This window comes from Pantherophis guttatus, chromosome 1 (genome assembly GCF_059756535.1).
Source record: "Pantherophis guttatus breed Tessera chromosome 1, ASM5975653v1, whole genome shotgun sequence".
NCBI classification, from domain to species: Eukaryota; Metazoa; Chordata; class Lepidosauria; order Squamata; family Colubridae; genus Pantherophis; species Pantherophis guttatus.
The window spans coordinates 750,654-767,500 of NC_142063.1; the positions used below are offsets into that span (position 1 = coordinate 750,654).

The 16,847-nt window shown below is 50.1% G+C and overlaps 2 protein-coding genes across 5 annotated transcripts in view; one reads left to right on the forward strand and one right to left on the reverse strand.

Moving 5' to 3' along the window:
* KANK3 (KN motif and ankyrin repeat domains 3) overlaps positions 1-9,309 on the reverse strand; it is a 30,752-nt gene extending 21,443 nt beyond the window's left edge. Inside the window, exon 1 of the mRNA XM_034425883.3 lies at positions 8,959-9,309. The gene's annotated coding sequence lies outside the window, so the exon portion shown is untranslated. The remainder of the gene's footprint in view (positions 1-8,958) is intronic.
* Positions 9,310-16,758: 7,449 nt separating this feature from the next.
* The window catches only part of LOC117670599 (vomeronasal type-2 receptor 26-like), a 34,027-nt gene continuing 33,938 nt past the window's right edge, over positions 16,759-16,847 (forward strand). For 2 of the 4 annotated variants that reach the window (XM_087893142.1, XM_087893139.1), the window contains exon 1: positions 16,760-16,847. This exon is cut by the window's right edge and continues 4,324 nt beyond it. The gene's annotated coding sequence lies outside the window, so the exon portion shown is untranslated. The other 2 variants (XM_087893149.1, XM_087893156.1) reach the window with 2 other exon arrangements.

The window sequence follows — 16,847 nt, forward strand, 5'->3', positions numbered from 1 at the left end:
TACTGGGAATGCGCTACCTGACTCTGGTTTCATCCCCAAACCCCCTAAATTTTAACCTAAGACTCTACTGTTGACCTCACCCCATTCCCAAGAGGTCTGTAAGGGGCCTGCATAAGAGCACCAGCAGGCCTACCGTCCCTGTCCTAATGTTCCCTTTAATTGTATTCATTTTATGTATTCGATTCACGCTTATACTTATATATATATTATCTAATATGAACTCGACAAAATAAAAAAAAATCTGATCAGATTTGATCGGGAAAGTGCTACCAGGATCTTCCCCATATACATATTTTATTTTTGAAAGAGAAGTCAGCCTGGCAGAGAAAGATGGCACCCCCCCCGGATGGTTGCACAGCCAGCCAGATGTTCAGGCAGGATTTGGCATTTCTGTCCGTTTCTCGACAGAGGTTCTTGTTGGAGGAGGAGAGGCTGAAAGGTCTCGCTCTTGAAAGGCAGCTCAAAGGATGGAAGCTGTTCCGAGGAAAGACGCTTTTTGCAATTGACGGATGAGTCGTGGCTGATGGTGTTGAAGTGGTTTTGGGATTTGCAGCCGAGGCGCCTAGGACCGTCGGTGCTGCCTTTGCTCCTTTTGGCTACAGTCCTACTTCTATTTCTATTTGCAGGTTTTGTATTTTGTTATCTTCTTCTGTTCCTCCTCCCCTCCCCTCTCCTCCCCTCCTCTCTGTCTCTTATCCTCCTCTCCCTTTCCCTTCCTTCTCCTCTCTCCCATCCCCTCTCCTCTCTTATCTCCCCTCCCCCTCCCCTCCCTTCCCCTCTTCTCTGTTATCTCCCCTTCCCCTCCTCTCTCTCTTTTCCTCTCATCCCCTCCTCTCTTTCTTTTCCTCTCCTCCCCTCCTCTCTGTCTCTTATCCTCCTCTCCCCTTCCCTTCCCTCCCCTCCCCTCTCCCCTTCCCTTCCTTCTCCTCTCTCCCTTCCCCTCTTCTCTGTTATCTCCCCTTCCCTCTCCCCTTCCCCTCTTCTCTCTCTTCTCCTCTCCTCTCTCCTCTCCTCTCCTCTCCTCTCCCTTCCTCTCCTCTCCCCTCCCCTTCACTCTCCCCTCCTCTCTCCCCTCCTCCCCTCCCCTATCTCTAGCTACTTGCCACATCCAGATACAGACTTTTTTTGTCTTTCTTATCAACAATTGTTAAGTCTGGGGGTGTCACGTGACAGGTGCCAGTCTGTTTGAATTCCACAGTCTGAGAGCACTTCAGCTCCTTCGTTTTCTATGACTTTCTCTATTTTATGGTCCCACCAGTTCCTGCTCGCAGGCAAATGATATTTCTTGCAGATCTTCCTATGCCCCATTGTTACCACTTTGTCATGCCGCTGCTTGTAGTCGATCTGGGCAATCTTCTGGCAGCAGCTAACCAGGTGGCCCACCGTTTCTTCAGCTGCTCTATTTATTTATTTTGGAATTTATTTTGGCAGCCAGTATTAGCCCCTCGGTCTCTTTCTGGATGGCTGGACACCCTCAAAACAGACAACAACCAGAGCAAAAACAAAACGAAAGAAGCCATACAGAGAGAACTGGTGGTCCATAAAGTTCCTGTCAATCAAACGCCACTGAACAAATGCTGGAACTGGGTATGTCTCGTTTAATGAAAAGAAGAACTATCGGGGTGACATCTCAGGAGCTGCCACAAAGAAGAGGGAGTCAAGCTATTCTCCAAAGCCCCTGAGGGCAGGACAAGAAGCAACGGGTGGAAACTGATCAAGGAGAGAAGCAACCTAGAACTAAGGGGAAATTTCCTGACAGTTAGAACCATTAATCAGTGGAACTCCTTGCCTCCAGAAGTTATGAATGCTCCAACACTGGAGGTTTTTAAGATGATGTTGGACAAGATGTGTCTGAAGTGGTCTAGGGTCTCCTGCTTGAACAGGAGGCTGGACTAGAAGACCTCCAAGGTCCCTTCCAACTCTATTCTGAATCTGTATCTTAAATTTTCTTGCTCTAAACCATTGCTAGGTCTTGTCGTTACTTGCTTTAACTGCTAGGGGTTTTTTTTTTGCACTTGGGTCAACATGCCTGAGAACCAAAAGGGGATCTCCAGCTGGGATCCAGGGCCGGCCACCCACCTCCAAGACAATCAGCCCATCCTGTCTCAGGAAGAGGGTCGGAGGTGGGAAGCCTCCTGGCTGCACTTCCTGAAGGGAAGGAAGGGAGCCGAGCGCCTGCCTGCTGCCTGCGTTCCCTGGGGAGACGCCCATTGTCCTGCCCCACCACAAGCCAAGGACGGGACGGACGGTTTCCTGGAGAGCAGCAGGCAGCGGATGAAAGAAAAGCATCACATCCCTCCACCAGAGGAAATGCACACGGACCACAGAAAACGTCCATTTTTGGAAAGCAACGTCTCTGCAACGTTTGACGGTCAAGGTTCGGCCTGTAGCCCACATCCAGAAGAACAGCAGATACTCCTGATTTCTCCCGACCCCTTTGAACTTTCAACCTAGCTCCTATTCCTGGATAGCAGCGCCTGGCACCTTCCCTTCCCTGGCAATCTCAGGGATCCTAGCCAGGATTCCTAGGCTGCGTTAACAGAGAGATCGAATCAAGGTCATGTTAGTACCACTCAGGGGTGAAATCTCCCAGTTCACACCGGATCGCCTGATCTGGTAGCCATGGAGGCGGGTGGTTCGGAGAACCGGTAGCAAAAATCCCTGCCCCCCCACATGCCCAGCTGAGTCGTGCGATCATCAGAGGCTTTTTTTTTTTGCTTTTAAAAGCATTTTTTCTAATGCTTTTAAAAGTAAAAAAAAAAAAAGCCTCTGATGATCGCGCGGTTCAGCTGTGATCGTCAGAGGCTTTTAAAAGCATTTTTTCTGAGATTGTAGAAAAAATGCTTTTAAAAGTAAAAAAAAAAAAAAAGTTGGCCACGCCCACCCAGTCACATTACCCCCCCCCACCAAGCCACGCCCACAGAACCGGTAGTAACAAATTTTACATTTCACCACTGGTACCGCTTTATAAACCTTTGGTAAGACCACGCTTGGAATATTGCATCCAGTGTTGGTCATCCCACTATCAAAAAAGGTTTTGAGATGATTAGAAAAGGTGCAGAGAAGAGCAACTAGGATGATTAAAGGACTGGAGGCTAAAATATATGGAATTTACAGATTAAGAGTTGGAAGGGACCTTGTAGGTCATCTAGTCCAACCCCCCTGCCTAAGCAGGAGACCCTACACTATTTCTGACCGATGGCAGTCCAGTCTCTTCTTGAAAGCTTCCAGGGATGAAGCTCCCACAACTTCCGAAGGCAACTTCTGTTCCATGGGTTGATTGTTCTCCCTGTCAGAAAGTTCCTCCTCATTTCCAGATTGAATGTGTGCTTTGGAGAATAGCTTGACCCCTTCCTCCTCTCTGGGGCAGCCCCTCAAATATTGGAAGACGGCTATCATGTCTCCCTTGGTCCTTCTTTTTACTAGACTAGCTGCCCCAAAGAAGAGGGAGTCCAGCTATTCTCCAAAGCACTTGAAGGCAGAACATAAATAAGGGATGGAAATTCATCAAAGAAAGAGCAAACTTAGAACTAAGGAGAAATTTCCGAACAGTGAGAACAATCCATCAATGGAACAGCTTCAGTGATGAGTTGCCCCTGGTTCGGACCGGTTTGCAAGAACCGGTAGTAAAACCGGCAGGAGGCTCCGCCCACCAACCCAGACGTCGTCAGGAAGCTTCCGTGCATGCACGCGCGCAGTCCCATTGCGAACCGGTAGTAAAAGTACAGCTTCCCCCCAGAAGTTGTGGATGTGCCAACACTGGAGGTTTTTAAGAAGAGACTGGACAGCCATTTGTCTGAGGGTTGGACTAGATGACCTCCAAGGTCCCTTCCAATTCTTGTTATTGTGTTATTCGCCCCCCCAGGAGAACGGCTGGCTCTCCTGCAGGGGCGTGCAAGTGGCAGAGCTGGCAACTGGAGAGGGGCATTCCCGCCACGGCACATCCTGTTCCACACTTGCCTTCCTCCCTCTGTGTTTATCCTGGCACAATGGGCACCGCAGAAGCTTTCCTGGAATCAGGCTGGCTGGGCATCGGGGGCCGAGAGCCTGATGGATGTGATGCCAGCCTCGAGGCCTGGAGGGCAGGGTGGGGGGCAAGGTGAAGTCACCACCGGGCAGAGGTCACCGAAGGGAGGGACCGGCAGGAGAGCCAGAGGTGGCACAAACAGGGCAGAGCCAATCGCGGCTGGGACCAAAACACGGCATAAATTAAACGTCTGGCCCAGTGGTGGGATTCAGAATTTTTTACTACTGGTTCTGTGGGCGTGGCTTGGTGGGCGTGGCAGAGAAAGATACTGCAAAATCCCCATTCCCTCCTGATCAGCTGGGACTTGGGAGGCAGAGAATAGATGGGGGCAGGGCCAGTCAGAGGTGGTATTTGCCGGTTCTCCGAACTATTCAAAATTTCTGCTACCGGTTCTCCAGAACTGCTCAGAACCTGCTGAAACCCACCTCTGGATCTGGCCATGTGTGAATGTCGTGTCCGGAAAAAACAGCAGTGCAAAGCAGACCAAATCGGGGACGGTGTGTGTGTGTGTGTGTTAGATTTCCTTTTCATGGGAAAAAGTGACTTTCACACTTTTCAAACTTTTCACATTGCAGCATCCCCATGGTCACGTGATCAAAATCCGGATCCCGGGCGCAGAAGTTGGCCGCCTGGCATCGACAGAGACGCCAAATTGGCACGGCCAAAATATTCAGGGCTGGGACCGTTTCCTGGATTCCTGCATTCCAGAGCCGAAGGGGGAAGGCTGGCTCCCTTCGCCACAAGGACAGAGGTTGCTCTCGGTCCCAGAGAAGGACGTGGCCACATCGGCTTTTCTCCCCCACCCCCACCCCCACCCCCATGCAAAGGGCAGGCAGGCTTCCTGGGAAAGGAGGGTGTGAGGGAAACAAAGGGAGCCCCCAAGTTGCAAAAGTATTACAGAGATCCAGAACTTTCGTCTTTTGAAAATATCTTTTTTTAAAAAAAACCCCAGACAATAAAAATATTACAACATTGAGACTTTGGAAAAAGTGCAGAGAAGAGCAAGTAAGATGATTAAAGGCCTGGAGTCTAAAACGAATAGAATAGAATAGAATAGAATAGAATAGAATAGAATAGAATAGAATAGAATAGAATAGAATAGAATAGAATAGCTGCAGGATTTGGGTTTGGCTAGTGTAGAGAAAAGAAGGCCGGGGGGGGGAAGGGGGCGGGGGATGGGCACACATGACAGCAGTATTCCAGGAGTTTTGAGGGGCTGCCCCAAAGAAGAGTGGGGGGGGGTCCACTTATTTTCCAAAGCACCAGAAGGCAAGACAGGGAATGATGGATGGAAACTCATCAAGGAGAGAAGTAACCTGGAATTGAGCAGAAACTTCCTAACAGTGAGGACAATTCACCAGTGGAACTGCTTGCCACCAGAAGCTGTGGGAGCTCCAACACTGGAGGTTTTAAGAAGAGGCTGGACAGCCACCTGTCTGAAATGGTATAGGCTGGACTAGAAGACCTCCAAGGTCCCTTCCAAGTCTGTTCTGTCCTGTTAATGATTTGGAAGCCTCCAATCTCCCAGGAACTTTTTTGGGCTCTGAGCTAAGATTCTGGGAGAGAATTCTTTGTTCCCTTTTCTGCTTTTGCAAATCTAGAAACAAACAGGGCACAAAATGCCAAAGCAATAAACCACGAAGTGGGCCTGATTCCCACAACCGATGGAAACGGGCTCCTGCAAGACAGGAAGCCACAGAGGAGCCCACCCACGTCAGCCAAGCTACCTCGAGGGCACAAGCTGTTCTGGGATGGGACAGCCTATATTCTGGCTGCTTTTGTGTGTGTGTGTGTGTGTGTGTGTGTGTGTGTGTCTTTTCTTTGGCGAACTGGACACCTTCAACCAGAGATACAAATTTGTGAGACCCTGCCTGGAAGCCTTGGGGTTGGGATGGATGACCTCAGGGTGCTTTTCAGCTCCCTGTTCTGAAACTTTTCACTTGCCAGAAAATACAATGGTGTGTGTGTGTGTGTGTGTGTGTGTGTGTGTGTGTGTGTGTGTGTTCTTTTTCCTTGATGAACTGGACACCTTCAACCAGAATGTGCAACTTTTCTGCCTGGAAGCCTTTGGGTTGGGATGGATGACCTCAGGGGAATTTTCAGCTCCTTGTCCTGCCAGTCTGAAACTTTTCACTTGCCAGAAGATACAAAGCTCTCTCTGTGTGTGTGTGTCATGCAGACACTCGACACTCCTGCAGCCAAGGCGGGGTTCCCAATCTTTGGCTCCCAAACTCCAAGGGTTGCTTCCCACCTCCGGACAATCTTGTGGCCCACACCTTTGCGGGTTAATCTGGGGGTGTCGCAAAGAGCGTGGGAAAGCTGGAGCCCGTCAAGCCGAGAGCCAGGGAAAGACAGATGTTGCCGTGTGTGTGTGTGGGGGGGGGGTGAGGGGGGGGGCAGCCTCTTCTGCTGGCTTTCCTAGCGCGAGAGAGGCTGATTTATCTGGCCTTTCTGGGCCTGGTCCAGCCGAAAGAGGGGAAGCCTCCGCTTCCTTTCCTAGCAGGGAGAGCCAAAGGCTGCCAAGGCAAATGAACCATCTGGTGCCCCCAGGAAAGAAGAAAGGGAAAATAGAACCTGGCTTTAAAGCAACAATAACAAAAACAACAGACACAAAACGCCCCGAGATTCCCACGCAATCCGAGCTTTGGCTCTGCTGCTCAAGGCCAAATGTTCCTTTCGGGCTGAAGAGACGGTTGCAAAGAAGGATCCCTTTGGGTCCCCATTTCCAGAACGGGTCGACTTCGCTTTTCTCCCAGGGATGGGAGTGGGTGGGGGGGGGACGGGGGGAGAGAGGGACAAGAAGAGACCCCAAATCTCAGCACTTAAATCAGTGGAACTGCTTGCCACCAGAAGTTGTAGGTGCTCCATCCCTGGAGGCTTTTAAGAAGAGACGGGACAACCCTTTGTCTGGAATGGGGGGGGGGGTTGGACTAGATGACCTCTCTGAGTTTTGTTGTTTTCTTGCAGACATTTCATTACCGAACTAGGTAACATCATCAGTGCTACTAAGGAATGGGGTTTGCTTTCAGCTTATGTTTTAGTGGCTTCCCCTGTCAGTGTTAGCGAGGAAACAACCCAGCTCAGAGAGCACCGAGGACCTCTCAGTTGTTTTCTTCCTCCTCTTCCTCTCTGCAAGCTCACTCCCTTTTAGCACGGATGATGTTACCTAGTTCGGTAATGAAATGCCTGCAAGAAAACAACTCAGTTCAGAGAGCACCCAGGACTCCTCCAAGCTGTGCCTGGTGGGTCTTTATTACAACTAACTTCTATCCTTAATTATCTTTGCCCACCCCCTCCTCCTCCCTGTCTGGACCCCCCTGCAGGGACCCCCCACGGCTCAGACCCTGGGAAGGACAGAGCTGGGAGGCAGAATGAAGCCTCCAGCTTCTGGTGCAGCCTATCTCTGAATGCAGTTCCAGCAAGGGAAATCTCGGCTGCCTCTGCCCCCTGGTGGCATCTCAGAAGCACAACAGGGCACCTGCCATGAAAAGGCCACCCAGAAAGGTGCCGCTTTTGTAAAGAGGCCCAGCTGGGGGAGGGGAGGCCAGATGGTTAGGGACTGCCCTGGGCCCTCCCCCCACCCCTCCAGCGATGCCACACCGATATCGGATTCCTGAACCAACAAGAAACTGAACCCCAATATCTGAGTGGAAAATACCTGGAACTCGGTGTGAACGGTGGGATGCCATTCAGAACTACGGAGTTGGAAGGGACCTTAGAGGTCTTCTAGTCCAGCCTTCTGCTCAAGCAGGAGACCTGGCCTACAGCATTTCAGACAAATGGCTGTCCAGTCTCTTCTTCAAAACCTCCAGTGATGGAAGCAACCACAGCTTCTGGTGACAAGCAGTTCCACTGGTGAATTGTCCTCCCTGTTAGGAAGTTTCTCCTCAATTCCAGGTTGCTTCTCTCCTTGGTTAGTTTCCATCCATTGTTCCTTGTCCTGCCTTCAGGTGCTTTGGAGAATAAGTTGACCCCTGACCCTTCTTTGGGGCAGCCCCTCAAATGCTGCTCTCAAACTATCTAGTAAGGCTGCATTACTCTTCTCACCTTTCCTATGACCTCTCTCCTTTTTTGCTTGTATCTTATGATTTATATTGTTTTATTTAGCATCCCACTATGATTTCTGTTGGTTGCTTATTCAGTATCATGTGTTGTATCTTATGATTTATGATAAATGTATTTTTACCATGACTAGGATCATAATTTATTACTTGTTGCTCTGATGTTCACTGAGAGCTTTTGCACCGGAGACAAATTCCTTGTGTGTCCAATCTCACTGGGCCAATAAAGAATTCTAATTCTATCCTGTCGCCCTCGGTCCTTCTTTTCATTAAATTAGACAATCAGCTGGAGCGACACCAGGGGTCACCCAAGTGCACCTTTGGCTGCCTGGTGGGGGGATCGTGGCCTGGGGGGGATCGTGGGGTACCCCAAATCCCCCTCGTCTTTTCCGCTCCGGATTCCCCTGGGCGGATCCTCTCTTGCAACCCTCCTCCTCGCCTTCACCTCCCCCTCATTTGGTTTCTCTCCAACAACAACCCTGTGAGGTAGGTGAGGCTGAGAAAGGGGGAAAATCCCCAAGATCCCCCAGTGACAGCACAGAACTCGCTCCCCGCCTCCCCCGGAGAGAAAGTCTCCACGAAAACTTACTACGAAGTAACTCATCGGCTCAACAGCCTCCTTATTATTATTTGTTCAATTTATGTGCCGCCTCTCTCGCAGCCAGGCTGTTATAGGCGGCTTACAACAATACCCACAACTTACTCACTGCTCATGGCTAACAGTACTCAAGAGTACGTTTCTCTGTAGCTGCTCCGCTTTGGAAACCGAGGCTCGCATCGCGGCGCCTTTACACCCAAGGGGAGCCCAGAGACTTAAGCGGGCTGCAAGACCTCCCTCCCCGCAGCCCCCTACTCCGGATCGGGGCAGACCTGTGGCTGATCCTCGGGGCGAATGCGGGGCTCCCTCCCAGGCGGGGGTGGGCTGGATTGCCTCTAGGTGCTCCCCCCGCGATCTCCTGGCCTCCGCCCGTGGGGTGGCTCGACTCCCCCAAGCGCCGTCCGGACGTCCAGCTGCCGCTTGTTGCTGGACGCCGAAACAGCTGGGCTGCTGGCGGGGAAACATCTGGCGGCGGGGCGGAGTCGCGTTTCTTTGCCGCTTCTCTTTGAGCCGCCGCGGGAAAAAAGTCGCGGTCCGAGCCCCGGATCCGTCCAGGCAGCTCCGCGGCGGCTGGGAAGGAGCCTCGAAAGGGCCAGTGGTGCTTGCTTGGCCCGGCTCTTTCGGGGCTCAAAGCCCCCCGGCTACCGCCCCCCGCAGCTCTTGGATTGGCGGGCTTGGGGAGAGCCCTGGCCGTCCGCACCGGGGTCTCCGCTGCTACCATGAGAAGCGGTGGAAAAGAAGACGGCGGGGCTCCAGGATTTGAGGGGCTGCCCCAAAGAAGACGGAGGGGGGGGGTCCACCTCTTTTCCAAAGCCCCTGAAGGCAGGACAAGAAAGAACGGATGGAAACTAACCAAGGAGAGAAGCAATCTGGAAATAAGGAGAAACAATTAGCCAACGGAACAGCCTGCCACCAGAAGCGGTGGGTGCTGCGACACTGGAAGTTTTCAAGAAGAGCCTGGACAGCCACTTGTCTGAAATCCTATAGGGTTTCCTGCCTAAGCAGGGGGTTGGACTAGAAGACCTCCAAGGTCCCTTCCAGCTCTGTTATTCTGTGAAGGAGCAGATCCGAATTTTGCAGCCCGCCCGCCGTCCCCGGGCTGGCCGGTAAATCCTTTGTCCTGCTGGGAAAAAACCTGGAGCATTTCCACCCCCCCTCACCCTCCCCAGCAAAACTCAACTGTGCGGCCCATCTTGATTTGGAAATGCAGAATCTTTTGGGTCAGCCAGAGGTGACAACTCGCATCTGGTTCGCAATCTCATTTTTGTGATCCCAGAGCAATCCCCCCCCCGTTAAAAAAACCCTCATGATTTTGGAAGGCCAGAAACGCAGTAGGAATGATTAGAATTTCGGAAGGCTTCAGTCTCCTCCAAAATGCTTTCGAAGGGGGAAGAAAACCGTAAGAGGAAAAGGACCCCGCGCCCACCCCCCAAAATCCTGGCAGTGTCTCCTCCGTGGGTGGGCATCTCTGAAACTTTTCCTTTGGAAGAAGGAGGCAGGAGGGAGACCCCCAGGAGGATTCAATGCCAAAGGGGGTTAGAGGGTGATTGGTAGGTCTGAGACCCCCGACCACAGTCTGCGGGGAACAACCCTCAGCCCGTGGAGTGGAAAGGAATTGGAGCCGGCTAGAAGAACTAAAGTAAATAACTCATCAAGGAGAGAAGAGAAGCAACCTGGAATTAAGGAGAAACTTCCTAACAGTGAGAACAATTAACCAGTGGAACAGCTGGCCCCCAGAAGCTGTGGGTGCTCCAACACTGGAGGTTTTAAGAAGAGACTATTAGACAATTACTTATCTGAAGTGGTATAGGTCAGGATCTCCTGCTTGAGAGGGGGCTGGACTAGAAGACCTCCAGGGTCCCTTCCAACTATTCTATTCTTTTTTTTTTAAATAAATTTTATTAATTTTTTCAAATTATAATCAACACAAGACAAAAACATTGTTTATACATACAAACAAAAACCATACATTCCCCTCCCCCATTCATAACACTAAACATAAAAAACACATCTATTGTTCCTGCCCTCATTAGTAAATAATTATGCCCACAACACAGAATAAGGTAAGTCCCTAAATGTGATTTTCATACAATTATCTTTCAATCTAAATAAATAGAGATATATTTATTCTATTCTATTCTATTCTATTCTATTCTATTCTATTCTATTCTATTCTATTCTATTCTATTCTATTCTATTCTATTCTATTCTATTCCCACACACGCCCCCATGTGGTGCAAAGCCATATTGCAAACAACAGATCAAAATGCAACCCCAGAGGTTTAAAACTCAGTAAAAATTTAGATGGTATTGCAAAATAAGCAGTTTTTTAAAAAAATTCTCAAAATAGAAAAAACAAAACAAAACCCCAGAAACTTTGATTTGGGGTTTTGATGATGACCTTAATTGGTGACTCTAGAAACGTCTAGGATTTGCTAAACACGTAAAGTACAAAGTTGAGGTTGTAACTATTTTGTATTTTACTGCATCTAAAGCAGCTGGAAGTCACTGCTTTATTTTTTTCTCTTTTACTTGCTAATATCTCTTCCCTTCTTTTCTCTCACCCATTCCCCTGTTATTTTTGTTTCTATTTGTATTGTGAATTTCAATAAAGGTTCTTTTTCAAAGATAAGCAGAGGGTCAAACACAAAGGGTTTTTCTTATTAGAGACCAGTATAGATTTGTCTAGAATAAGATTTGCTGCATTGCCCTTCTCTCTCTCTCCCTCCCTCCCTCCGTCCCTCCTTCCTTCCTTCCTTCCTCCATCTTCTAAGTTGCTTGGGTTCAGTCATCCAAGAAGGATGATGTTTTTCTGCCTTCCTCCATACTCAGGAGCAAATAATCAATAATCAAATAATCACCAGGAATATCTGGCAAAAACTGCCAAAATTACCACTCCTGGGAGCATCATCCACATCTCCTTCAAAGAAGCCAAACCAGAGATTTATTTATTAATAAAATTTGTCGCCTATCTCGCATCCAACGACTCTGAGATAACCACAGTACAGCTTTTATTCACTCCCAACCTCGGCTGGGATCCAAAATCAAAGCAGAGATCGATCTGGACGGTCCTGGGACAGAGAATCATGAGGTAATCTTAGGATCGTAGCTAGGCCGGGGAGTAAAATAGAAAAAGATTGGGGGGGGGGACACAGTGGCAGCCCCCCCTCTGGTATTCTTGTCAGAAAATCCCAAAGGTGCTTTTTTATTTTTTCTCAAGAGGCAACTGGACTTTCTGGTTTTCCTTTGAAGATGTTTCGCTTCTCATCCAAGAAGCTTCTTCAGCTCCGGCTTGGCAGAAAATGAGATGGTTACATCCATGCTGTCACCAGCATTTTGAGATTTCCCCCTTTCCTCTGGAGGGCCTGAAAGAGGCCAGTTGCGCCCACGCCCAGCGTCCTTTCCCTGGCATTGCCCAACTGGCCGGGAGTTCCCGGGCAGGGAAAACCCGGGCTTAGCTCATCCTGACCACAGGTTCCCTTTGGCCTTTCCAGGCAAGGAGCAAAAAGCCGAGGCTTCACCACAATAAAACCGCTTTTCTCTCTTGGAGCCAGGATCTCCTGCCAGGAAAAAGAAGCATTTGGGGAGTGGAAAAAAAAAAGACGAAAAGAAAAAAGATTCCGATCTTTGTGAAAAGCCCTTTCTTTGGTGGGACAACAATCCCCTCATTCATCCTTCCGCCCCCTCATTTACGAGAGCTTTCATCCCCTTCCTTCCCGTGACCCCCGCTTGGCTCCTTCATGTTTCCGTGAAGTGGCTTTGCTTACACGCTCTGCCAAAAAACCCGATTCCCTGCTCAGCTGAAGTGGAGACGGCTCGAATGGCCCAAAGGGAAGCCACAGCTTCGCTGCGTTGTTTTTATTTGGAGTTTTTGGCCTGCCTTTTCTGCCATTTAAACCTGTTTCCCTCTAAAGTCAGATCTGGGGCTTTGAGCTTGGCGCCTGATGTTGGTCTGTGAACATTCAGTTTTGGTTGTCCCCAAGGGGCTTTTTCAGGAGTTTCTTTGTTTTTTCTTTTGAAGACGTTTCGCTTCTCCTCCAAGAAGCTTCCTCAGCTCTGACAGGATGGTGGGGAATTTATAGTCCTTGCAGACAGCTGGTCATGTGCATCCTTTTAGAAGGTCCTTGAGGCCACCTGGAGGTTTACCTGTGTCCTCAGGGTCACCCGAGTGATGTTCCTGGACTGAGAATCTCTACAGACGTTCAGTTTTGGTGCTTCAGAATATTAAGCCACAGATATTTCCACAAACTGGCATTCCAGCTCAGATATTTCAGATTAAGAGTTGGAAGGGACCTTGTAGGTCATCTAGTCCAACCCCCCACCCAAGCAGGAGACCCTACACCATTTCTGACAGATGGCAGCCCAGTCTCTTCTTGACAGCTTTCAGTGATGATGTGCCCACAATTTCCAAAGGCAACTTCTGTTTGATTGGTTGACTGTTCTCACTGTCAGAAAATTTCTCCTTATTTCCAGGCTGAATCGCTCCTTGATCAGTTTCCATCCATTCTTCCTTGTCTGGCCTTCAGGTGCCTTGAAAATAGCTTGATCCCTTCCTCCTCTCTATGGCAGCCCCTCAAATATTGGAAGATGCTATCCTGTCTCCCCTGGTCCTTCTCTTCCCTAGCCAGGCCCAGTTCCTGCAACCGTTCATTGTATGTTTTAGCCTCCAGTCCCCCAATCATCCTGGTTGCTCTTCTCTGCACTTTTTCTAGAGTCTCAACCTCTTTTTTATAGTGTGGTGACCAAAACTGGATATAGTACTCTAGGTGAGGTCTTGCTAGGGCTTTGTAGAGTGGTATTAGTACCTCCCTTGATCTTGATTGCATCCCTCTGTTAATGCAGTTTAGGATTGCCTTGGCTTTTCTGGCTGCCACTGCACACGGCTGGCTCCTATTTAGCTGGTTGTCCACTAAGACTCCCAGATCCCTCTCACAGTCACTGCTCTTAAGCCTGGCTTCCCCCAGTTTATATCTGTGCTTTTGGTTTTACTTTTCTCTTCTGTACGTTGAATTTCATTTTGTTAGGTAGGGTTAGGACTCACAGAGGGGGACACACACTTGACCTGGTGTTCCTCTTGGGGCAGTGGAGATATGATCTGGAATTAAGGGGTATAGATGCTTCTCCCTTGTCGTGGTCAGATCATTTCCTGCTGAGGTTAGACTTCAGGGCGCTATTCCCCCATCGCAGGGAGGCGGAACCGATTAAGTGGTTCCGCCCCAGACGCCTAATGGACCCTGAAGGGTTCCAGAAGGAGCTTGGGGAGATACCTGACTCCCTTGTCCACAGTCCGACTGAGTCCCTGGTGGCTGCCTGGAATAGGGCGGCATCTGGGGCACTGGACCGGATTGCGCCTTTGCGACCTCTCCATGGCGGTGGATTCAGGAAAGCTCCCTGGTTTACCAAGGAGCTCCAGGAGATGAAACGCCAGAAGAGACGTCTAGAGCGACGCTGGAGGACCAGTAACTCCGAATCTGACCGAACACTCTTAAGAGCCTTTATTAGGACTTATTTAGTGGCGATACGGGCGGCAAAATGTTCGCATTTTTCCGCACTTATTGCATCTGCGGATTCGCGCCCAGCCGCCCTATTTAGGGTGACTCGCTCCCTCCTTAATGCAGGGGGAGTGGAGGAGCCCTTGCAGGGTAGAGCTGAGGAGTTTGTGCAGTTTCTGTCGGATAAAGTCGCTCAGATTCGGATGGAGCTGGACTCTGATTGGGCAGTTCCGACCGAGATGACCAGGGCAGGTCTTAGACCTATTGTGTGGGATGAGTTTGAGCCTGTGACTCCTGAGGAAGTGGACAAGGCTGTAGGAGCGATGAGTTCCTCCACTTGTTTGTTGGACCCGTGCCCCTCCTGGCTGGTTTTGGCCAGCAGGGAGGTGACAGGAGGCTGGCTCCAGGCTTTAGTTAACGCGTCCTTGAGGAAAGGGCCTTCCCACAACCATTAAAGGAGGAGGTTGTAAGGCCCCTCCTCAAGAGGCCTTCCCTGGATCCAGCAGAATTAAAGAACTTTCGTCCAGTCTCCAACCTACCCTTTGTGGGAAAGGTTGTAGAGAAAGTGGTGGCACTTCAGCTCCTGTGGTCATTGGATGAAACAGATTATCTGGACCCTTTTCAGTCGAGCTTCAGGCCTGGCTACAGCACGGAAACTGCTTTGGTCACGCTGATGGATGATCTCTGGCGAGCCCGAGATGGGGGTCATTCTTCCATCTTGATGCTACTTGACCTCTCAGCGGCTTTCGATACCATTGACCATGGTATCCTTCTGGGACGACTAAGGAAGTTGGGAGTGGGAGGCACCGTGTTACGGTGGTTCTCCTCCTATCTCTCTGGTCGGTCACAGTCGGTGTTGGCGGGAGGACAGAGGTCGACCCCTAGGCCCCTCATTTGTGGGGTGCCCCAGAGCTCGGTCCTCTCTCCCCTCCTATTTAACATCTACATGAAGCCACTGGATGAGATCATCCGACGATACGGGGTGGGGTATCAGCAATATGCTGATGATACCCAGCTGTATATCTCCACCCTGCGTCAGTTCAGTGAAGCGGTGGATGTGATGTGCCGGTGCCTGGAGGCTGTGAGGGTCTGGATGGCAGTCAACAGACTCAGACTTAACCCAGACAAGACCGAGTGGCTGTGGGTATTGCCTCCTAAAGACTATGTCGACTGTCCATCCTTGGTTCTGCGGGGGGAGAAATTGTCCCCCTCAGAACGGGCTCGCAATTTGGGTGTCGTCCTAGACTCACAGCTAAGACTAGAGCAACATCTGACAGCTGTGGCTAGGGGGACCTTTGCACAGGTTCACCTGGTGCAGCAATTGCGACCGTTCTTGGATCAGGAGGCTCTCCTCACAGTCACTCATGCCCTTGTCACCTCACAGTTAGATTATTGCAACCTGCTCTACATGGGGCCACCCCTGAAGAGTGTTCGGAGACTACAGTTGGTCCAGAATGCAGCCGCGCGAGCTGTCGTGGGTGCACCTAGATACACCCGCATTACACCAATTCTCCGTGAGCTGCACTGGCTCCCTATTGGTCTCCCGGCACAATTCAAGGTGTTGGTTATTACCTTTAAAGCCCTACATGGCTCAGGGCCAGGCTATCTTCAAGACCGCCTTCTACCGCATAACTCCCAGTGACCGGTAAGATCCCACAGAGTTGGTCTCCTCCGGGTCCCGTCAGCTAAACAATGCCGGCTGCCGGGCCCGCAGGGGAGGGCCTTCTCTGTGGCTGCCCCAGCTCTCTGGAACCAGTTACCTCCTGAGATCCAGACTACCCCCACCCTATTGGCCTTCCAGAAAGCGGTTAAGACCTGGCTTTTCCGGCAGGCTTGGGGCCGTTGATCTCACTGTTGCAATCTTGCAAGATCCAGCCATGAATGATGTGCATGGGCTTTTAATGTTTTTATAATGTTTTTAATAATTTTTCTATGTTCATTGTTCGCATTATTTTTGCTGTAAGCCACCCAGAGTCCCTTGGGAGTTGGGCGGCATAGAAATGCGATAAATTAAATTAAATTAAATCTGTCAAAATCCATCTGGAACTTGAGCCTATCTTCTAAGGTCTCCTGCTTGAGCAGAGTCCAGACTAGAAGACATAAAAGGCTCCTTTCAGCTCTATTCTGATTGATTGATTGATTGATTAACAATAGGTGTAGGGTCTAGGACAGGGGTCTGCAATCTCAAACACTCAAAGAGCCATTTGGCCCCGTCTCCCACAGAAAAGAAAACACTGGGAGCCAATAATTTAACAACTGGTGTGACTGGGTAGGTGTGGCCAACTCAACGTCACTCACTCCCACCCAGTCACACCTACCCAGATGGTCATTAGGGCACAGAAATGGTTGTTAAATGATTTGCCCCGCCTGGCCCCACCTCACCCTCCCCTCCCAGCTACTTCTTGCCACACCCGGCCTCGAGTGTGTTGTTCACCTTTCTCTCTCTCCCTCCCTCTCTCTCTGTGTCTCTGTGTCTCTGTGTCTCTGTGTCTTTCTCTCTCTCTCTGTCTTTCTCTCTCTCTCTCTCTCTCTCTCCTGTCTCTCCCCCTCTCTCTGTGTCTCTGTGTCTCTGTGTCTCTGTGTCTCTCTCTCTCTCTCTTTCTCTCTCTCTCTCTGTCTTTCTCTCTCTCTCTCTCTGTGTGTCTCTGTGTCTCTGTCTCTCTCTCTCT